The sequence below is a fragment of the Schistocerca cancellata genome, chromosome 1 (assembly GCF_023864275.1).
Source record: "Schistocerca cancellata isolate TAMUIC-IGC-003103 chromosome 1, iqSchCanc2.1, whole genome shotgun sequence".
NCBI classification, from domain to species: Eukaryota; Metazoa; Arthropoda; class Insecta; order Orthoptera; family Acrididae; genus Schistocerca; species Schistocerca cancellata.
In genome coordinates this window covers 418434504-418458353 of record NC_064626.1, presented here as the reverse complement: position 1 = coordinate 418458353, position 23850 = coordinate 418434504, and the positions used below count along the sequence as shown (strand labels likewise).

At 44.2% G+C, this 23850-nt stretch overlaps 1 protein-coding gene across 1 annotated transcript in view; it reads left to right on the top strand.

Annotated features, from left to right (window-relative positions):
• The window catches only part of LOC126175902 (unconventional myosin IC), a 405132-nt gene that overhangs the window by 110725 nt on the left and 270557 nt on the right, over positions 1-23850 (top strand). The gene's annotated exons all lie outside the window — the stretch shown is intronic.

Genomic DNA, 23850 nt, shown 5'->3' with positions numbered 1-23850 from the left:
ACAAAATTACGTTGTGGATACCCCCGTCCTACGATGGTGGTTTGATAAGTCTGGTAAAATAGAAAAAAGAGTTTGTTTCGTAAACAGCTCACCTTGAGTATATACACATGGTCCACCTGCGCTCCAGCTTTCTCATCCCATCGGAAAAATAGATTATGCCAAACTCTGCAAAATATTGACTGCAACTATCACTTCTTTTATCTGATGACAGTTTCTCCACAGCAGGCCAATATTTCAAGATAGGGAACAGAAGGAATCACTTGGGGCTAAATCTGGTGAATGAGATGAGAAGTATGAGGTAGGAATTAAAAGCCCAATCCTTGCACTTTCGCCATTGTTATCGCTGATGTGTGGAATGGTGCTTAATCTGGTGAAAGAGCACTTCTTTTGTGCCAACCTTGGTCTTTTTTTAGCTAACAAGTGTTTCAAACGATTCAGCAATGAAGTATAATAGGGTCCAGTTACAGTTTTGCCTTTTTCCAATTAATAAATGAAAGTTATTCCTTGGGAAGCCCAAAAAGCAGTAACCATCACCTTACCAGCTGACAAAATGGTATTGGCCTCCTTCGGTGCACTTCCACCAGCCTTTGTCCCTTGTTGGGACTGCGGGTTTGACTCTGGTGTGTAATGATGCATCCAGGTTTCTTCAACAGTCACAAATTGGCGCAAATAGTCTTACGGATTGCGACTCAACATCGTCAGAATTCAGTTGAAATGTTGTGGCGAATGCGTTTTTGGTCGACTGTTAGCAATCGCGGCACCCCCCTCGCGCACAGCTTCTTCGTGGCCAGCTCTTCCTGCAGAATATTGTGCACTCGCTCAGTTGAGATGCCTAAAGTCTCAGCAATCTTAGGAATTTTTATTCGGCAGTCGTGTATTATCATACCATCGATTTGGTTTCCTACGTGGTGTCGTCACTTAGATGGTCGGAGTGCGCTTCGTCTTCGGTGACAGTCCAACCCCGTTTAAATTTATTATTCCAAAAACAAATGGTCTTCACTGATGGTGAGTCTGGGTGAACTTCATACAGTATTGTTTGATTTGTGCAGCAGTCCAATCCTTCCAGATGAAAATGATTAACTCGGTTCCCTTCACTTTCAATCAATCCGGCCGCTGTGGCCGAGCGGTTCTAGGCGCTTCAGTCCAGAACCGCGCTGCTGCAACTGTCGCAGGTTCGAATCCTGCCTCGGGCATGGTTGTGTGTGATGTCCTTAGGTTAGTTAGGTTTAAGTAGGTCTAAGTCTAGGGGACTAATGACCTCAGATGTTAAGTCCCATAGTGCTTAGAGCCATTTGAGCCATTCACTTTCAATCGTAGTCAACACAATGACCAAATCAGACAGCTGTCAACAATGAACTGTATGCTGCATATTAATGAATCCTCGAATAGTCAAGCTTACCAGCCATGAAGCTGCAACAAAAATGTTGCTTTTTTTCATGGGAATTTACCAGACATATCAGAATACCCTCGTATAAAAATCTAATGGCCTCTGCAAAGACGTGCTTAAACTCGGGATGCAGAGCCTTTTTCTGTATTAAGTGCACCACAGAAAATACAATAACTGAATGGACTGAGAACTTACACTATTCCATGTGTCGCCCAAGTATGGTTGTTCACTGGTTAATAATCGCACCGTCCGATTATCCTTTTGAAGCTTCACATGCTTTTCCTAAATCTCCCATTGTGAACATCGGAATGGTGGTGACATATGTATATCATTATCTCTGTCTGTCAGCTAGTGCTTCTCTCTCGCATCTAAATGTAATTAGAGAGCCACTCGTCACACTTTGACATGGACTGAAAGTGCTCTGATGTTACAATATATATATTTTTTAAATTCTTCGAACTTAATCACATTTCCCTCTCGACGACTTGTTCAATTAAAAGTTCGGTAAATGATTCAACAAGCGTTCTCTCTCTCTCTCTCTCTCTCTCTCTCTCTCTCTCTAAATCAGCCTGATAAGCATTCAAAAAGTCGTCGTGGATGGTGAACTCTTCTGGATGACTTTATTCATTAATATACTAAATCTCAAAATCATCTTAGTGAACTCCAGAATCACCATTTTCCTCTTCAGAAATAATATCCATAAACGTATTCTCTCAACATTTCGGTATCTGACAGACTGTACTGACGCTAATTCGTCACAGGATAAGTAAACCACAATATTTATCTGCTTAATCATCCAAATTATTAATAGCACTTACCCTGCCGTTGGTGGCCGAGCGGTTCTAGGCGCTTCAGTCTGGAACCGCGCTGCTGCTACGGTCGCAGGTTCGAATCCTGCCTCGGGCATGGATGTGTGTAATGTCCTTAGGTTAGTTAGGTTTAAGTAGTTCTAAGTTCTGGGGGACTGATGACCTCAGATGTTAAGTCCCATAGTGCTCAGAGCCATTTGAACCAGCCAATAGCACTTAATTTTGTCAGTTCTGAGCGAGTCACCCTCCTTTACATTTACTGACTTTCCATTTCAGTGCTCCTTGCTTGGTTTTTCATTCGTCGTTCCTTTTGAGTTGTACGTACGTTCTTCGTGGCTGTTTTCTGAAGCGAGTGCGTCGGCGTTTCGCCACGGTCCTAGTTTCCAGTAATTGCATCCCATCTGCAGCTTTTCCTGGCCATGGATAAATTTTCCACGGATCTTCCATCACTTTCTGAAGCTTAATTCACGGTCACACAACGTTTCCTTTAAATGTTATGCTGCTAGTAATTGTGACTATATGAAGCAGAAGCTGAAATCTCATCACGCGATGGTATTCGAACGTCAGGTAACGATCGGAACTCTCATTATAACCAATGAAAGAGAGAAAATTAGGAATTGTTACTATATTTTTCTACTTCGTAGTTTGAATGCGCTATTGTGAAACAAATATCTCTTCAGATATGACAATGGCAATATAGTTGAGAAACTCATTTCTTTAAGTATTGACCGTATACTGCAAGAAAGGGCGCCATGAATTTTTCCGAAAGATGGAAGTTCTTTGCTTATAAATACCAATTGCCACAGATATCTCGCATCTGTTGTTCGGGAAGTTTCTTTTAGTTGCGCCGTTTTATGATGCCAGATGAACTTTCCTTTTTTTTCATCCGTAATGTGGAGCTGCTCGTCTTTTCAGATTGCTTAGTAAATAAATTCGGAGAGGAAGCCCGTCCGAGCTACCGTTAGCGAGATGCTGCGTAGTTTATTTCCAGAGTCGTGCAGGGGAAGGTCGTGAAATGGCCGTTTATCTCAAACATCAAGGTCGTAAAATGTGAAGAATAAACGCAGGCGCCGGGAAAATAATTCTGATCATGTCTAGGAGGACGGTGTTGCGGAAAAAGCTATGGCTAGGTCACGGTGCCGATTTATTTGGTTGCTCTCTGCAGTCTGCCTTTGGCGGTTTGTAGCCTTCTGATTTTTCTGTCTCTCTATTCTTCGCGTCTAAATATTGTAACAGACGTAAATACGGGTACGTCGATCTTCCACTTCGCGATAGGACATAATATGGGGGCACTTATATGAAGCATTTGGTACCACGCTTTTATGTATTATACGATACACATTTCACAGTATAGCAAATGTTAAAATACAAATTTTTTATGCTCTTCAGTGTATCAAGTAGTACTGTACACCAGATATATGAAACATAACACACCCATTTAGTCAAGTATAGCTCTTAAAATACGACTAACAGGAATCTTTAATTAGTGGTAAAGTACGTTATAGTAATCATAATTTTTACGAAATTTACAGAAAAACTAATTATTTCATTTGTGTAACTATCAGATAATAATCACATAGATATGTTAGTATTGAAATCTGTTTACTCATTAAATTGAAAATTAACTGTCAAAATTCGATTATTTCATAAAACGTGCAAATTGTTTTCGATAGATTTCTGGCCAACTGATGCTCTGAAAGCTACGTTCACTCTCAAGAGACTATGTTTCCATACAAACTCAAACCCATTTCATTGTAATTACATCTGTAATTACGAGATCTGGAACTTTGTCATAAACAATTATTTTGATCATTTGTTCAAAACGAGACTACAATGTAAAATTTGAACTCCAAAATCTGTCTCTGCATTACGTAAAGTACTCTAAAATATATTAGCATCAAAATTTCTTTGTAATAAAAGATATGTTAATTATTTTAGCCTATATCAAGTATTGTTAGTCACATTTCACGCGCAGAATTTCGACACTGAATTTGAAAAGCAATTCTAGAAATCACATTTTTTGTAATCAGTCATCTATTATCTTCAAAATTGTAACTGTAATCTCATTCGATTTTAATCGTAGCTCAATTAATGTGACTTTGTTAAAGATTACTTTCGAAGAACTATATAAGCAGTTAGGCTAAGAGCTCGGTAATGGCAGTATAGCACATGGCCTGCAAAGTCAGTGTCCTTGAGGTGTGCATTGTACAAATGTTCTAGAACAGAACATGTTCTAGAACAGAATGTCTAAAGGTACCAAGTAGAGCCGGCCGGAGTGGCCGAGCGGTTCTAGGCGCTACAGTCTGGAACCGCGCGACCGCTACGGTCGCAGGTTCGAATCCTGCCTCGGACATGGATGTGTGTGATGTCCTTAGGTTAGTTAGGTTTAAGTAGTTCTAAGTTCTAGGGGACTGATGACCTCAGAAGTTTAGTCCCATAGTGCTCAGAGCCATTTGAACAATTTTACTACCTAGATTAGAGAAAGGCAGGTTAACGAACGCTCTACAACAAAGAATAACGACAATACGTACTATACGAGCAAACAGAGCTCAGAAATAAAAATTTTCTGAGCCTGTTTTAGACATTTACCCCAATGTATTGTAAGTGCACACTTTTACATGTGTGATATATCAGAATCGTAGTACATAAAATAGAGTATTGACTAGTATCGCTGACTAGTTGTTCTTTGATATGCATATTACATTGTCATCTTTGCGTAACTTAAACTTGTATATCAGAATTGTGTAAGTACGGTGTATGAATGTCAACAAACTACAAAACTGATCGCACATACTATTAATCGCACTTAAATTGTTCTCATTACCTTGTATTGTGTTTCGTAGATGCTTGAAAATTGCTTAAGCCGAAACTGCAGTTGTGACATAAAATTTTAACTGCTGAAAGCAAGATGACGTCATTTAAAAAACGAGGTGATTTGGCTGCCGTAATTATGTTGAACCGAAACGATTAGGACAACACGGAAAGAATGGAGAAAAATATCAATGCATCTGGAAGAAGAATGGTTTTGAAAAAGAAATCTTAACTATCCTGATCGGTATAAAATACATTGAAATAGGTTAGGTTCAGGAAGCAGAGTTCTTGTTTTACATAAGTTCACCTCTACGCATGCGCGATTTCAAGTTCATACAGCGAGAGCCACTCTGTACATCCACAGATAACTTTGCTTACAGATTTCTTTTATTGACAAGTGGTAACAAAACGGCCACCAGTGCGTACAGGAAAGAGTTCCCCTAACCAGGAAGTAAGGAAGCAGCAGCGGCTATCATGTTTACTGCGAGTGCTGTCCACAGCTGCCCCTCCCCGTTCCTTCCCCCCCCCCCCCCCTCCACCACACACAGAGCACGCACGCACGCATACCGGGAGTAAACAGCAGAGGTGACCTCAGCCTTGCCGAGCACGTCGCTGTGACTAACGGGTGGACTGACTCGCTGGGGAACCACGCACACGGCTGAATCAGCCGGCGTGGCGCGCCCTGGCCGCGTCCCTTCCCAGACCTGTCACCCGCGAAAGCTGCGGACACCGTGTCACCTGTGTGTGTGTGTGTGTGTGTGTGTGTGTGTGTGTCGGGAGAAATGTCAGCGTGATAAATTGCCAACAGGCGACCGGAGATCGCTCTGGCTGCACCTCTGCCTCCAAAAAGGTGTGCGCTTTCTTGGCGTCGATACAACGCCGACGAGTAAACTGGTATTAAACTGCAGTTAGACTTCAGAGAAGGGACACGAGGGTTACGTCATCACCACCACTAGCCGTCTGACGGTGCTGGCACAAGGCTCCTGTCGACGTTTCCATGTATTGCGGACTTCACCGATAAGCATGCCTCCATTATTTGTAAAGTCATCTACCCACCTTCCATTAAGCCATCTTGGTATTTGCTTAGCTATTCTAATCCTGCAGAGTACGAGGTGCGTTCAATACGTAATGCAACACTTTTTTTCTCGGTCAGTTTCGATTGAAAAAATGCTGAGTTCGTTGCGAGACATCGTGGAATATTCCTGCTTCGACACCTATAGTTTCATGAAGTTCCGGTAGATTGCGGCGGTCTGCGCGGCCTTCAAAATGGCGTCTGTAATGGAGGTGCGTTCCAAGGAGAGAGCTGTCATTGAGCTTCTTTTGCCGGCCGGTGTGGCCAAGCGGTTAAAGGCGCTACAGTCTGGAGCCGCGTGACCGCTACGGTCGCAGGTTCGAATCCTGCCTCGGGCATGGATGTGTGTGATGTCCTTAGGTTAGTTAGGTTTAAGTAGTTCTAAGTTCTAGGGGACTGATGACCTTAGAAGTTAAGTCCCATAGTGCTCAGAGCCAAAAAAGAAAGAGCTTCTTTTAGTGGAAAACCACAGCATCGCAGATATTCGTAGGCGCTTACAGAGATCTGGCAGTGAACAAATACACGGTGAGTAGTTGTGCGAGGCGTCTTTCATCATCGCAACAAGGTCGTGCAAACTTGTCGGATCTCCCGCGTGCTGGCCGGCCGCACACAGCTGTGACTTCTACGATGCTGGAACGTGCAGAAGCTCTCACTCGGGGAGATCGACAGATCACAAACACCCCACTGCCCAACTTTACGTCTCTGTTGATAGTGCTGACACACTCTTCCACCAGTTCGGGTACTCAAAAATGTGCGTGCCCATGGGTTCCTCGCCTCTTAACAGAAGACCGTAAAGAGCAACGGAGTACCAAGTTTTCCCGAGGCTGATCGTGGCAATTTTTTGTCGAAAATCGTCACTGGCGATGGAACATTCGTCACTTCGAACCGGAAGCAAAACGACAGTCCGTAGTGTCACCACACCACCTCGTCTCCGAAGAAAAAGTTCAGAGCCACACCCTCAGCTGGTAAAGCCATGGCGACGGTCTTATGGGACTGTGAAGAGCTATTCTGTTTGATGTACCCAGCATGGAGTAAAGATCAACTCTGACGTGCATTGTGCTACTCTCAGCGTGTTAATCGCCACAGAAATGCAGACGGGCTTCTTCTCCATGACAACGCAGGGCCTCACATAAATCCCCCCGAGGAGCCCACAAAACTTCATTGGACCGTTCTCCATCTTCCACACAATAGCACGGGTCTCGCATCTTCCCATTTACACATCTCTGGTTCAATGAAGGATGCCCTCTGTGGGAAGCAGTATGTGGAAGGTAGGGAGGTTATTGATGCAGGAAGGCGTTGGCTCTGATGTCGAGCAGTAGAATGCTACCATGTGGGCGTACAGGCTCCCCCAGTAAGGTGGCGTTAAGGCCATCGCATTGAACGGAGGTTATGTTGAAAAATCGCGTTTTGTAGCCAAAAGTGTGGGGAATAATATCTTGTATTGTAATGCTGAATAAAACCAACCTACTTTCAGAAAATAAGTGTGGTGCATTACTTATTGAACGCCACTTGTACATTGTCTGATGAAAAGTATTTGGACAGCTATTAGCGGAAATTTACGTGCCGTGTTTCCACCATCCGTCCTTTTGAAGACTTGAACTCTGCTGGGGACACTTTCAGTGTGTCTGAATGTCTGCGGAGGAATGACAGTCCATTTTTCAACAGCCAAAACCAGAGAAGGTATCTATGTTGGATGCTGGGGTCTGAAACGATTTGACGTTCTAACTCGACCGAAAGGTGTTCCATTGGGTTCAGGTCGCTCTAGGTAGACCAGTCCATTTCAGGGATGTTATTGTCCTCAAATCATTGCCTCACAGATTCTGCTTAGTGACTGAGTCATTGTCATGCTGATAAAACTGTTACCGTTTCCGAACTGTTTCCTTACTGTATGCAATACTCAATGTTGTAAAATGTGTTCCTATCGTTCCGCATTTAACATTTTCTTAAGCGCAACTGAACCACGGAAAAAATCCTAATACCGTAACACTACTGCCTCTGTACTTCACTGTTGGGGCTACACCTAACGGCAGATAAAGTTCTCCAGACATTCGCCAAACCACTCTCTTCCATCGGATTTTCGCTTGGTATAGCATGATTCATAACTTCAGATCAGTCGTTTCCAGTTAATCAGTGTAAAGTGGCGTCGCTGTTTGTACCATCTGAAGCGTCGCGTAGCATCGATTCTACATATATGTGGCTTATGAGGAACTGCCCGACCATTGTACTCCTTCATCTCAGAGTAGCTCTTGCAACCTACGACCTCAATTATCAATGTATTCCAATCTCTGTCTTCCTCTACAGTTTTTGCCCTCTGCAGCTCCTTCTAGTACCATGTAAGTCATTCCCTCATGTCTTAACAGACGTCCTGTCATCCTGTCCCTTCTCCTTATCAGTGTTTTCCACATATTCTTTTCCCCTCCGAATCTGCACATAAACCTCCTCATTCGTTACCTTATCAGTCCACATAATTTTCAACATTCTTCTGTAGCTCCACATCTCAAATGCTTCGATTCTCTTCCCATGTTTCACTACCATACAATGCTGTACTCCAGACGCACATTCTCAGAAATTTCTTCCTCAAACTAAGGCCGATATTTGACATTAGTAGACTTGACCAGGAATGCCGTTTTTGCCATTGCTAGTCTGCTTTTGATGTCCTCCTTGCTCCGTCCGTCACTCGTTATTTTACAGCCTAGGTAGCAGACTTCCTTAACTTCATCTACTTCGTGACCATCGATCCTGATATTAAGTTTCTCGCTGTTCTCATTTCTACTACTTCTCATTACCTTCGTCTTCGATTTACTCTCAATCCATTCTCTGTGCTCATTACACTGTTCATTCCGTTCAGCAGATCATGTAATTCTTCTTCTCTTTCACTCAGGATAGTAATGTCAGCAGCGAATCGTATCATTAATATCCTTTCACCTTGAATTTTAATTACACTATGGACCTCAAATGTGATTTTATTCTGCTGATTTCGTGTGTGCTACTTACATGCGGGTGTGCTACATACAGGGTGACGATTATTCAACTATATGAAAGAAAAGCGTAAATTAGTTACAAACTACGGGATACACACACTTTATTCAACACGTTAACATCACTATAGATATTCGGATTCAGGTTATGACATGTTTGATATGCCTGACATCATTGGGGATGATAGGGCGCAGACGAATAGCGAAATTTTACATGACCCGCTGAAGTGTAGGAATATCGATGCTGTCTATGACCTCCTAAAAGTCTGTTTACAGCTCAGCAATGGTTTTGAGATTACAGCTGTACATGTTGTCTTTAATATGGCACCACAGAGAGAGTAGTCCGGAGAATATGGCGACCAATGGAGGCCCATGCCAGAGGCCTCTGGTTGCCCCACAGCCAGAATGCGGTCCCCAAAGCGCTCCTCCAGGATGTCTCACACTCTCCTGCTTCGATGGGATCGAGCTCTGTCTTGCATGAACCGCCTCTTGTCGAAATCAGGGTCATTTTGGATAATGGGGATGAAATTTTCCAAAACCTTCACATGCCGTTCGGTAGTCACCGTGCAATCAAGGAATGTCGCACCCATCATTCCACGACTGGTCATTGCACAACACACAATCACCTGTTCAGGATGAAGAGGTTTCTCTATCGCGAAATGCGGATTCTCAGTCCCCCAGATGCACCAATTTTGCTTATTGACGAATCCATCCAAATGAAAGTTGGCATCGTAGCTAAACCATATTCAGGTCAAAGTCCTGTTTGTCAGTTCTGTGGACAACAGTGTTGGCGAAACACAACCGCTGTTCCATGTCCTGAAGCATAATGGCTGACAGGTTTGAAATTTGTATGGGAAGAGATGCAGGTCTTAAACAACAGTTTGTCGCAGTGTCTCCTGGTTAATTCCCACTGTTGTGCAGCTCGTCCGATCGGTTTCCTGGGGCTGGTTTGAAACACAGCGCGTGTCTTCTAGATGTCTAGATGTTCTGAGACATTATCACCCGTTTCGGACGACCGACATTGCCAACATTGTCATCACGAACACTACACGTTCTCTCAAACTAGCGAATCAATTTCTTGATTCTTAGCACATTTGGACCGGTTGTCTTCAGCTTGAGCTCGGCTGCAAACTTCCTTTGAGCCGCAGTTGGGCTATTATTGCTCGCCTTCACAAGCGCTATACGCTGAGGCACACTGTACAGTGTCATTTTCACCTGCAATGGCCGGCAACAACAAGGCGCGTGCGCATGCGCATACTAATTCTTATCATGCCCCGCAGCCAACCGTGCAGTTTGAACTTTCTAACGCAAACCGTTCAGAAGTTATGACGATTTTATTTCATATGGTTCAATAATTGTCACCCTGTAGATTCCTCAGTATACACACACCGCAATACCCCGCATCAGAGATCAAGTCCCTGGCATCTCATTATGATCGCAACACAATGCTTCGCTTATCTACTATACGAGGTGCGTGCATCCATAAAACAATAACATTCTCAAAATACTCCTCTGTTCCTACTGTCCTGCAACAAGCTACAGTACTTTGTGTTCCGCGCGTAATTCAATACCCTGTTGTATTTAGCAAAGAAACTGAAGCAGTTCCTTCTGTCAAGGACTTGTCCCTAAAAAAATTAACAAATATGGCTCCAGTTTCTCTCTGTTAAACAGCAAAGCAGGTGCTTCCATTTATGCTTCTTCAGTCAGCCAAGTTCCTTTCTCTTCATTACTTGTGTTCTATCACGTTTCTCTCACCACCCTCTCTCATCCTTTCGCTCCCATCCATTGCTAACGTTGCCATTTGTTTAAGTCCACCTGACCTTGACTTTGTTATTCATACTCCATTCTGCTTTTCATCAACTATTACAAACTGTTTTTTTCCTTTTACAACTCCTACTGTTTTCTTTTCTGTTATACACTCCTGGAAATTGAAATAAGAACACCGTGAATTCATTGTCCCAGGAAGGGGAAACTTTATTGACACATTCCTGGGGTCAGATACATCACATGATCACACTGACAGAACCACAGGCACATAGACACAGGCAACAGAGCATGCACAATGTCGACACTAGTACAGTGTATATCCACCTTTCGCAGCAATGCAGGCTGCTATTCTCCCATGGAGACGATCGTAGAGATGCTGGATGTAGTCCTGTGGAACGGCTTGCCATGCCATTTCCACCTGGCGCCTCAGTTGGACCAGCGTTCGTGCTGGACGTGCAGACCGCGTGAGACGACGCTTCATCCAGTCCCAAACATGCTCAATGGGGGACAGATCCGGAGATCTTGCTGGCCAGGGTAGTTGACTTACACCTTCTAGAGCACGTTGGGTGGCACGGGATACATGCGGACGTGCATTGTCCTGTTGGAACAGCAAGTTCCATTGCCAGTCTAGGAATGGTAGAATGATGGGTTCGATGACGGTTTGGATGTACCGTGCACTATTCAGTGTCCCCTCGACGATCACCAGTGGTGTACGGCCAGTGTAGGAGATCGCTCCCCACACCATGATGCCGGGTGTTGGCCCTGTGTGCCTCGGTCGTATGCAGTCCTGATTGTGGCGCTCACCTGCACGGCGCCAAACGCGCATACGACCATCATTGGCACCAAGGCAGAAGCGACTCTCATCGTTGAAGACGACACGTCTCCATTCGTCCCGCCATTCACGCCTGTCGCGACACCACTGGAGGCGGGCTGCACGATGTTGGGGCGTGAGCGGAAGACGGCCTAACGGTGTGCGGGACCGTAGCCCAGCTTCATGGAGACGGTTGCGAATGGTCCTCGCCGATACCCCAGGAGCAACAGTGTCCCTAATTTGCTGGGAAGTGGCGGTGCGGTCCCCTACGGCACTGCGTAGGATCCTACGGTCTTGGCGTGCATCCGTGCGTCGCTGCGGTCCGGTCCCAGGTCGACGGGCACGTGCACCTTCCGCCGACCACTGGCGACAACATCGATGTACTGTGGAGACCTCACGCCCCACGTGTTGAGCAATTCGGCGGTACGTCCACCCGGCCTCCCGCATGCCCACTATACGCCCTCGCTCAAAGTCCGTCAACTGCACATACGGTTCACGTCCACGCTGTCGCGGCATGCTACCAGTGTTAAAGACTGCGATGGAGCTCCGTATGCCACGGCAAACTGGCTGACACTGACGGCGGCGGTGCACAAATGCTGCGCAGCTAGCGCCATTCGACGGCCAACACCGCGGTTCCTGGTGTGTCCGCTGTGCCGTGCGTGTGATCATTGCTTGTACAGCCCTAGCGCAGTGTCCGGAGCAAGTATGGTGGGTCTGACACACCGGTGTCAATGTGTTCTTTTTTCCATTTCCAGGAGTGTAGTTACCTCTAAGCGTTGCATCCCGTATTAAATGTAAGTCTTTGTATAAAATGTGCATCGTAATGCCGTTAATGTGAAATATACGTCTTCCAATTTAATCTCTTTTTTAAATTATTATTTCCTTCCTGCCCTGATAACTGCCTAAGTGCATGTCTCCGTTGTTCTCTGAACGTTAAGATTCCATATCTCATTGCTGTAACCAAAATTGAAAGAGTAAGGGGCGATCAAAAAAGATCCGTTCGAAGGCCATACAGTCTAGAACCGGTATGCCAATCAGGTAAAATCGCCATGAACATTGAGGCAAGCATCCACCTGATGAACCAGGCTGAAGTTGCAGTTTGGTAAAAGACCGTGTCCTGCTCTGTGAAGTAGTCCGTGTGTGTCTGACGCACACGTCGCCATCGTTCACGTTGCCTCATTTACCGCATGCACGTATGCCACACTAACCCCCTGCCTATACATCTGAGTCGCGCTACACTGCATATACCTCATGGCAACGCCCTCAGACGAAAACTTTGATTGCCCCTTATGCACTGATTACAAAATTTCCGTACAGACTCCATGGAAACTTCATTCTGAAAACACTATTCAGTTTACTAAAAGGGTGGTATATATACTGAATATGATGATAAAGTTATAAAAAATGTTGGAGACGATTGTATTCAAAAACAAGAGAAACTCTAACGCAGTAGCTCGTATGGTATAGTAAGACATGTTTCCATGTTTCATGCAATCGAGATATACTTTCTACGACATTAGCAGTTCTGCTGGTCAGTGATGCTTTGGATAGGCACAGAGGTACCGTGTTCCATTCCTCAGATATTTCTAAGATTTAGATTCAGTTTTCGCTCCACAGACACACAAAATGAGATGATCCTCGTGGGTGTGGAACATGTCAGAAAGTATAACATAAAAACATAAAACATTTGAATAAAATACTTACTACCCTGAACTTCGTGATGCCAAATGAGAAAAGGGTGTAATAATGAGCCATATTGAGAAGCAAACCACCCAGGTGGTGTAAAATGGGAAGGCTTACTTTCGGGCTCGGAGCCATGCAACGTTTACATGTTTCAGAATGAGGTACAAGTAGAGAAGATACACATATGTAGAACAACAACATTCTTCAAATTTCAGATGCGCTTGGAACGCAACGTAGGCAAATTTTCTGCACCGGACGTGCGCCACAACGTGTGGAGTTTATCGACTAACCACAGTTAAATGTCGTTATATTTGGAACAGTGCCCCGTAAATCCTCCTTGAATGTAGGCAAGCTGAGAATTGTGGGCCCGCCACAACCACATGCGTGACTATGTTCCCTTGCCAAGAATTTTTTTCCGCTGCTTCCACATCTGCAAGAAAACGGTTAGACGACTTTATCTGCTGAATAATAGACTCGTATCTGAGAAATAAGTTGCCGAGATTTAGCCATATCTTCAAAAGTTGTCGCTGAAGCATAATTTCAGAATTGGTTTGCGGAGGACGCTCATAAAGTTTGTACGTTCGTCTGGAAATTAAATTGGCCGGCTGAACACGGCCACAAATCGTGCAAGTATTATTAAATTCTGTGCCGGCCAAGCCTGTATGGTTTCGCTTTAGTAGCGTACTGGGATTGCGTACCGTGGACACTCACGATGAAGTGGGGATTCTCCCGTACTACCATTTCACGAGTGTGCCGTAAATATCAAGAATCCGGTAAAATAGCAAATCTCCGACATCGCTGCGGCCGGAAAAAAATCCTGCAAGAACGGGACCAACGACGACTGAAGAGACTGTTCAACGTAACAGAAGTACAACCCTTCCGCATATTGCTGCAGATTTCAGTGCTGAGCCATCAACAAGCGTCAGCGTGCGAACCATTCAACGAAACATCATCGATATGGGCTTTCAGAGCCGAAGGCCCACTCTTGTACCCTTGATAACTGCACGGCACGAAGCTTTTACGCCTCGCCTGTGCCCCACATCACCATTAGACTGTTGATGGCTGGAAAAACGTTGCCTGGTCCGACGAGTCGCGTTTCAAATTGTATCGAGTGGATGGAGGTGTACGGGTATGGAGACACCCTCATGAATCCATAGACCCTGCATGTCAGCAGAGGACTCTTCAAGCTGGTAGAGGCTCTATAATGGTGTGGGGCGCGTGCGGTTGGAGTGATACGGGACCTCTGATACGGCTAGATACGACTCTGACAGGTGATACGTACGTAAGCATCCTGTATGATCACCTGCATCCATTCATGTACATTTTGCATTCCGACAGACTTGGACAATTCCGGCAGGACAATGCAACACCCCACACGTCCAGAATTGTTACAGAGTGACTTCAGGAACACACTTCTCAATGTATACACTTCCGCTGGCCACCAAACTCGTCAGCATAACTGGGATATCTTGCAACTACCCCTTCGTAATCTAACGGATTTATGGACAGCCGTGCAGGATTCATGGTGTCAGTTTCCTTCAGCACTACTTCAGATATTAGTAGAGTCCATGCCACGTCATGTTGCGGGACTTCAGCCTGCTCGCAGAGGCCCTACACGATATTACGCAGGTGTACTAGTTTCTTTGGCTCTTCAATGTATTTAGAAGTCTGTCTGTAAATTCCATGTGTTACTGTTGGTATTATATTTAACATTGTGCTTAGAAACCATACAATAAATACAATAAATACGTTGATAATTAATGTTGGATGTTCCCTTTTTTATTCTTAACTTGTACCAATATTACTGCATTGAATATGTAGGTTCACCGGGCAAAACGCTAGTTACCTCCTAAAAGAGAACACTTGTCGCTCTGGAGCGCTGTAGATACGTATCAGTCGGTTGTGTGGAGTCAGTGCAGTAAGATGGGTCAATGTGACAAAATGGCAGAAACGAGGTAACGGGTTTCGTCGTGCCCATGACCATACCGTGAAGGAAGTTGCCTCATTTGTAGGTGAATTCTACAAGGAATTGGGTACTTTCAACATTCATATAACATGTCTAAGAAGAGTACTGGTTAGAAAATCGTAGCCGGCTGCGGTGGTAGCCGGCCGCGGTGGTCTAGCGGTTCTAGGCGCGCAGTCCGGAACCGCGCGACTGCTACGGTCGCAGGTTCGAATCCTGCCTCGGGCATGGATGTGTGTGATGTCCTTAGGTTAGTTAGGTTTAAGTAGTTCTAAGTTCTAGGGGACTGATGACCTCAGATGTTAAGTCCCATAGTGCTCAGAGCCAATTGAACCATTTAGAAAATGGTACTTGATAGCGTCTGTAGACAAGTATTAGGGCTATCCGTTGCAACCCCGACAGGAGCTTCTGCTGTCAGTGAATGCAGGACTATCTCGTTTCCATGCGGACATTGAGATGGGAACTTCATGCAGTGGTCATACGGAATCGGGTGCCTCACAAAACGCCATTGCTCACTGCAGTACATGTTTCCCGTGGACCAGACAACACAGCAACTCAACTGTGGTGTGTCCCGACAAGTCACAGTTTTGCCTGTTTTCGAATAGTGCCTGGAGTCGCGTGCATCGACGGTTTAATGAGGTGTTTAAGTCGCAGAGATGGTGCTGTGATGTTTTGCGGGTATTTTTTTAATATCATTTGAGCCGAGTCAGATTACCCTGAGCACAAACTAAACAGAAAGATCAGCTTGGAATATCTACAACTATGAAAAGGATACATTGCCACTAAACGTAAAGGTGACACGTTGAGTTGCAGATAGGCACATAGAAAAGACAGTTACACTCTAACCTTTTGGCCAAAGTCTCAGAAAACGAAAGAGCGCGCACGCACACACACACACACACACACACACACACACACACACACACACACACACACACACACACACACGACCGCTATTTCTGGCCGCTCCGACCAGAACGCATTCTTTACTATCAGTAGCAATCTACCTCTTCATAATTGTTGAACACAAACTAGGATGTTTATTGTAACATTTTCGATGGCCAAATGTTGCCTCCTCCCCTAAACCTTCATGTCGAATATGCTGTGGACAAACGATAACAGCCATATGCACAGTTCTGTACTCATACCTTCCTCGTCTAACACTCAACCATCCTACCGCATTTCGGCCTGCCAGCCGATTCGCCCAGTCTTAACACCATAGAAAACAGCGAGAGAGACGCATAAATCAACATCTGACAGCGTGGTAGCTCTACGGGATCTAATTTTCAGTGAGTGGTTCAGCTGAAAATGGCATACCTGAAGAAACTAAGGGAACTCTCTTCCTTCATTTGTTCAGGACATTATCAACTCTAGAAGTAGTGTTACACCTTTTTAGCGTGATTTTCTGTACGATGCGCTTAGTTTTTACCACTCTACTGCCCTGTCCATCGCCAAATCAACTAGGAGAATGCTTCACTGCTTCCATGCTTCCTAGGCCTGTTGATATTCTGCTCCCGATGCTTCCTTTGCTTCGGCCGCCTTGAACAATTTTGTTTTGCACATCTTTACTGTGTCTCCCCAGTTTTTATGTTTTAACACGTTTCCCTTTTACAATCTTCCACTGTTCGTCATTTTTGTTTTTCTGCATTTGTTGAGAAATGTTGGCAATTCTCACGCCTGCAGGCACGTCTGCGGAACCCATTAATCTACTCACAGAGCACGTCCGTGAGCTACTCAAATTAGTCAAATATGCTCTCCTGTGGTGCACTTTTGCACATACCGATTTGTTCCCCTTGTTTCATACCGTGGGTGTCTTCCGGATAGCCTCGTGTAATAAGCAACATTTATATAACTGGGCAGTCAAATGGAAACGGCTCAGATGGAAAAAATTAAGTAAAATGTTTTTTATTTCAAAAGTAATCGCCATAACTGTTAATACATATATCCCAGTGTAAGACAAGACAGTCAATGGCATCATGGAAAAAATGTTGCTGTTGCCTACGCAGCCAGGACTGTATCAAAGCATGGACGCAGGCAGGCCAAGGTTGTTTCAAGTACGCTGCAGAAATTTCGCTGAGAAGCCCATATACATCTCCATCCAGTCACGATCCCAAACCCTTACGATTATCATGGTTTTGGAACCCTGAAGAAAGACATCCGGTTCGCTTCGTACGAAGAGGTGTACACCCGGGTACAAACAAGGTTGCATAGGAAGGAATCCGCGAACATTTTTCCTTAAAGGCACTGGCCGTCTTGTCTCTCAATGCGATAATTTTATTAACAGTTATGGCGATTACTTTTGAAATAATAAACACTTTACTTTGTTTTCCATCTGTCTCGTTTGTTTTGATAATACGAGCCTCTTAATTTTCAAATATGGCAGCCGCTGCTGTTCTGTAGGTAGTTCGTGCGTGCGCACTTAGTAGCTGTGCTTATTGGTTTCCCACACAGACGCGACAACGGTTAGTCCCTGGTTAACTTTTTTTTCTTTTTAATGCGTCCAACAAACTGAAAATCTCATCGATTTTGAAACACGCAGTGATTTGTTTTCTGCACGCTAAAGACGTCAAAGCAGTCGAAATTCATTACCGTAAAGGTGCATTATGGAGAAAACGTTCTGGGCAATGCATTGGTAAGACAATATGTAAAGACGGCCACACTGTGGTCATGATAAAGTGTGAAATTGGTGGCCATCTTCGTCACAAAAATTCAAGAAGACTGACTTCGCCCTCAACGAATGAGTTTCCTCAGTTTTCAAGAAGCTCGCTGTGTCATTTACTTAAAACTGCCGGAATTTCTGCTCACGTCGGGTACCGATAGGCTAGTGTTGGTGGTCTCATTGTTGAAAAATTGATGAAGGTGTAGATAGGCTTTCATTTAATAGTAAAATTGTATTTACGAGGCTTGTTCTTTTTAAGTACCACTAGTATATTAAACGAATGTAAGTGAACTATAAAATGCACTTGTGTTAGTTTAGTATCAAATGATACTTAATTTTGTATTTAAAAAAAAGCACGTCTCCTACATCCAAGGCGGAGAAAAGCAACCTGCTAATGAAGTAATCGCAAAATTTTCCAGATAACCACTGGTTGCAAATGGAGTTCAGGCCACAAAACGACAGCCAATCAGCGATGAGCACGCAGAAATTTTTTTGATAAGCGTACGTGCTTGGGTGTGGCTAGCGGTGCGGTTTTGTCTTTAGCTCAGACTTACTGACGTACAGTTCTTGTTAGAATAAAAGTGCATTCATGCTCTCTGTACATTAACAAAGGTTAAATCATGTGACCTTTAGTTTTCGTAGTACACAACATGCATCTTACAGTACCACATAGTGACTAACTTACTGCAGTGTTATTTCTGCTGAGTAGCTTATTATCTTAACAAAGTAACGTAATTAATGTGCTTTTAGCGTAGCTGATTAAATAATCAAACCTTAATCAGTAAACCTCACAGAAAGCGTCTAACGTAACCAGACAGGGACGGAATTTGAAGTTCGCCTAGCGTTGAATTTTCAGCCGACACCGTTATCTTCAACTGACTTAATTTGTAACTCCGCTCTCTGCGTAACATCTGTAGTTGTGGAAACCTAGTTTAAATATAAACACTTCCGCGCGCTCCTCGTAGCTGATCAATAGCCGTTTTACGACCGTATCTTCTGAACTGTGCGTTTCCGACCTGTTGTTACCTCGATGATTTTGTTCGATTCCACCTTCCGGCCCTTGCTCTGACTTTATAATCCGGTTGTTTTTCTTCATCCCGTATACATTCTTTTACTAGATATGGTAAATTACTAATAAAATAATATTATACTCTTTAGTTTTTCCTGAGTTTTGGACTTACTAACAAAGTTATAACCTTAATTTATCCTTGTTGTGTGGATGTTATTTGAGGGCTGCGACTGTGTTGTAAGATTTTTATGAAATAATATATACTGCAACAGTCACTAGTTATTAATTGTGCTAATAAAATATTAGTAACTAGTGACTGTTGCAGTACATACTATTTCATAAAAAGGCCGTGACCTTTCATTATTCCCGAGAAAAGAAAAACCATCAATACCAGCATTTTTGTCTGTCTACGACAAAATGGGGAGCACGATTTAGGTGCGTGGTTGGCCAGTGAGGGCGCACGCGCCCTTGTGTGGTCGCGGCACGTGAGCCGCCTGTGGATGTTGTGTTTGGGACATTGCGTCAGCCCTGACTCACGTCACGGGTAAGGCAGCCGACACAAGCATTCCTCGCACCTTAGGCAATGACTGGAGCCCGGACCCAGGGGCCGTGTCCTTCACGATCATACTCGAACAACGGCGATAGAAGTGAATCACGTGATGAGAAATTAACATTTTCATTTTTGTCATTTTTACCGAATGGGGTGGAGCTTGGTAAGACATCGGACGTGTCGTTCGGAAGGATGCCGATTCAAATGCTCGTCGGGACAGCCATAGTTAGGTTTCCTGGAATTTTTTTTAAACGACTTAAGGCAAATGAGGAGATGGTTCCTTTGAAAGACCACCATGACCGATTTGCTTTCTCCATCCGAATTTTTATTTCATCCCAAATGACCAGGTCGTCGATGGAATTTAAATCTTACTCTTCTATCCTTTTTTGTGTACCCTGGCTTTTCTTTCGCATCGTCTTAGGACCTAATCGAAAGATACTGGCATATTGGCTCCCAGCAGTCTCCAGAAGTGTTAGGAGAAACAATGTAAAATCTTAAAATCTTGACCAAGTTGGGTATTTTACTCGTTCCTAGTGTTACTGAATTCAAGCCTTACTGAATTATGACTGGTAGAAACTAAAGTCGAAAAAGTGGCGTATTACGACGATAATATTCGCCAACATTCTCCATAATCAACATCTGTGCTTCTGTCTGCTGCTTCCAAGAATTATTTTCTCTCCAGTTGAATAGTGATGTCAAGTTTCTGAACAATATCAAATAGTGAAAAAAGTATCAAAGCTAACGACACATAAATATACATGTTGTATAATGCAAGGAACACTGTTGATCATGTTAAAATACCACGCATTGCACCGATCAGTCACCAAGCGATGTACTTGAGGACAATATTATGGAAATGGAAGAGGATTTAGATGAAGATGAAATGGGAGATACGATACTGCGTGAAGAGTTTGACAGAGCACTGAAAGACCTGAGTCGAAACAAGGTCCCGGGAGTAGACAACATTCCATTGGAACTTCTGACGGCCTTGGGAGAACCAGTCCTGACAAAACTCTACCATCTGATGAGCAAGATGTATGAGGCAGGCGAAATACCCTCAGACTTCAAGAAGAATATAATAATTCCAATCCCAAAGAAAGCAGGTGTTGACAGATGTGAAAATTACCGAACAATCAGTTTAAAAAGTCACAGCTGCAAAATACTAACGTGAATTCTTTACAGACGAATGGAAAAACTGGCAGAAGCCGTCCTCGGCGAAGATCAGTTTAAATTCCGCAGAAATGTTGGAACACGTGAGGCAATACTGACCCTACGACTTGTCTTAGAAAATAGATTAAGGAAAGGCAAACCTACATTTCTAGCATTTGTAGACTTAGAAAAAGCTTTTTACAATGTTGACTGGAATACTCTTTCAAATTCTAAAGGTGGCAGGGGTAAAATACAGGGAGCGAAAGGCTATTTACAATTTGTACAGAAACCAGATGGCAGTTATAAAAGTCGAGGGGCATGAAAGGGAAGCAGTGGTTGGGAAGGGAGTGAGACAGGGTTGTAGCCTCTCCCCGATGTATATTGAGCAAGCAATAAAGGAAACAAAAGAAAAGTTCGGAGTAGGTATTAAAGTCCATGGAGAAGAAATAAAAACTTTGAGGTTCGCCGATGACATTGTAATTCTGTCAGAGACAGCAAAGGACTTGGAAGGTCAGTTGAATGGAATGGACAGTGTCTTGAATGGAGGATAAAAGATGAACATCAACAAAAGCTAAACGAGGATAATGGAATGTAGTCAAATTAAGTCGGGTGATGCTGAGGGAATTAGATTAGGAAATGAGACACTTAAAGTAGTAAGAGAGTTTTGCTATTTGGGGAGCAAAATAACTGATGATAGTCGAAGTAGAGAGGATATAAAATGTAGACTGGCAATGGCAAGGAAAGCGCTTCTGAAGAAGAGAAATTTGTTAACATCGAGTGTCAGGAAGTCGTTTCTGAAAGTATTTGTATGGAGTGTAGCCATGTATGGAAGTGAAACGTGGACGATAAACAGTTTGGACAAGAAGAGAATAGAAGCTTTCGAAATGTGGTGCTACAGAAGAATGCTGAAGATTAGATGGGTAGATCACATAACTAATGAGGAGGTATTGAATAGAATTGGGGAGAAGAGGAGTTTGTGGCACAACTTGACAAGAAGAAGGGACCGGTTGGTAGGGCATGTTCTGAGACATCAAGGGATCACAAATTTAGCCTTGGAGGGCAGCGTGGAGGATAAAAATCGTAGAGGGAGACCAAGAGATGAATACACTAAGCAGATTCAGAAGGATGTAGGTTGCAGTAAGTACTGGGAGATGAAGAAGCTTGCACGGGATAGAGTAGCATGGAGAGCTGCATCAAACCAGTCTGAGGACTGAAGACAACAACAACAACAACAACAACAACATTTCCGAAGGAGCCTAAATAACCTGCAATACAAGATTGCAGTTATATATTCAATAGACATGTGAAACCAATTCCTTATTTACATTTTATATTTGGGTTTTAGTTGTAGTTTTGGCCCAGAAGTATCCTAGTCTGTTAAAATTTCTTCCTATTTTTCACTGCATTTACCACCTTACGGGCTGTGGTCTTATATTTCCCAGGCTGGAGATACTCACTAGGTCTGTGTAGCCCTTGCATCCACATATGATTGTTTACAAAGTGAAACCAATTTTTCTCCATCCTTGGCACATCCCAGAATTCACAAATAGTCTGTACTGATTACGCGATGGTTGCTGGTCACGTAGGCCTTGCTTATACGAGACGTACTGAACTGCCCTCCTTGCCAGATGGCTGTGATGTTTTCACTGCGGACTTGGTAGCAATATCTCGTGCTTTCGAGCGAATTCGTTCCTGCACCGGTGAGTCCTTTGTCATCTGCAGCAGTTCAGAGCAATTTGCAACCTGAACCAGTGTTCGCTCTCCATCCCCTTGGTCATTGCTCTCCGGGATTCCCTGTATGCCCTCGAACAATGTTTATGCTCAGTGATGCTTGGCTAGACCCAGGGCCATTTCGGGATTCCGAGGAACGAACTCGCTTATGAACTGGCCAAAGTGGCTACCACGACTCTTGTGATCGGTGTTCCGCAAACATGCCTCCGATCGGTATTACGCCGTCAAGTTTTAGGAATCTGGAATACTGAATGGCTCACTTTGACTTCACCAAACAAACTACCGGTGATAAAGGAGACTACGAATCTGTGGAGGTCCTCAATGCAGGCCTCTTGCAAGGACTCTACCTTCCTTTGCTGGCTCCACATCGGCCATACTTAGCTGACTTATGGTCATCTCCTCTGTCGTGAGGACCCACTCCACTGTCGTTGTGGTTCCCATTTCATGATAGTCCACACTTTGTTGGTCCCAATCTAGCCGCCTGTGACGACTGACGTGCTACCCCTGGTGTTAGGAGACGATGCCTTAGCGGCTGAGCTAGTTTTACGTTGTATTCGTGAAGGAGGGCTTCTACCACTCTTGTTAAGGTAGGGCCACTTGGCCCATTTAGGGTTTGGCAGGACACTCTGTTGCATCCTCTGCCCATACCAGACTGCGCCTGTCTGGGCCACGTGGTCAAGCCCAGTCCCCCTACTTGCTCTTTTGCTCTTCCCACACCCTCTAACCTTAGGCAATTTCTGAGTGGGATGCCTTTAGTAAGTGGTGTGTGTGTGTGTGTGTGTGTGTGTGTGTGTGTGTGTGTGTGTGTGTGTGTGTGTGTGTGTGTGTACGAGTGTTACAACTTTAATAGTGCAACTATTTATTTACAGCTCGTACAAAATAGATACGTGTTTCAAAGTTTTACTAACCTCCAAAGTAGTCACCAGCATTGTGTATAACCCGTTGGTAGCGATGTGGAAGTCGTAGGATACTCTAAGCAGTGCCAGTTGTGTCGGCAGTTTGAGTGGAGCTGTCTATTGCCCGACGAATTTGTAGCAGTTCTGAAACGAACGCCGTGAAGTGTTTCCCTCAGTTTAGAAATCGAGTTGAACTCACGAGGGCTTAAGTCAGGGGAGTGCAGTAGTTCGTATAGCAAAAAAAAAAAAAAAAAAGGTTCAAATGGCTCTGAGCATTATGGGACTTAACTTCTAAGGTCATCAATCCCCTAGAACTTAGAACTACTTAAACCTAACTAACCTGACGACATCACACACATCCATGCCCGAGGGAGGATTCGAACCTGCGACCGTAGCGGTCACGCGGTTCCAGGCTGTAGCGCCCAGAAACGCACGGCCACCCCGGCCGGCAGCACTTAGCAGCCCCATCAGTCAAACAAATCAGTAACAGCTTGCACTTTACGTGGTTGAGCATTGTCCTGCAAAATGATGGTCAGGCCCTGCAAAAAGTGTCATCCCTTCTGTCTCCATGCTGT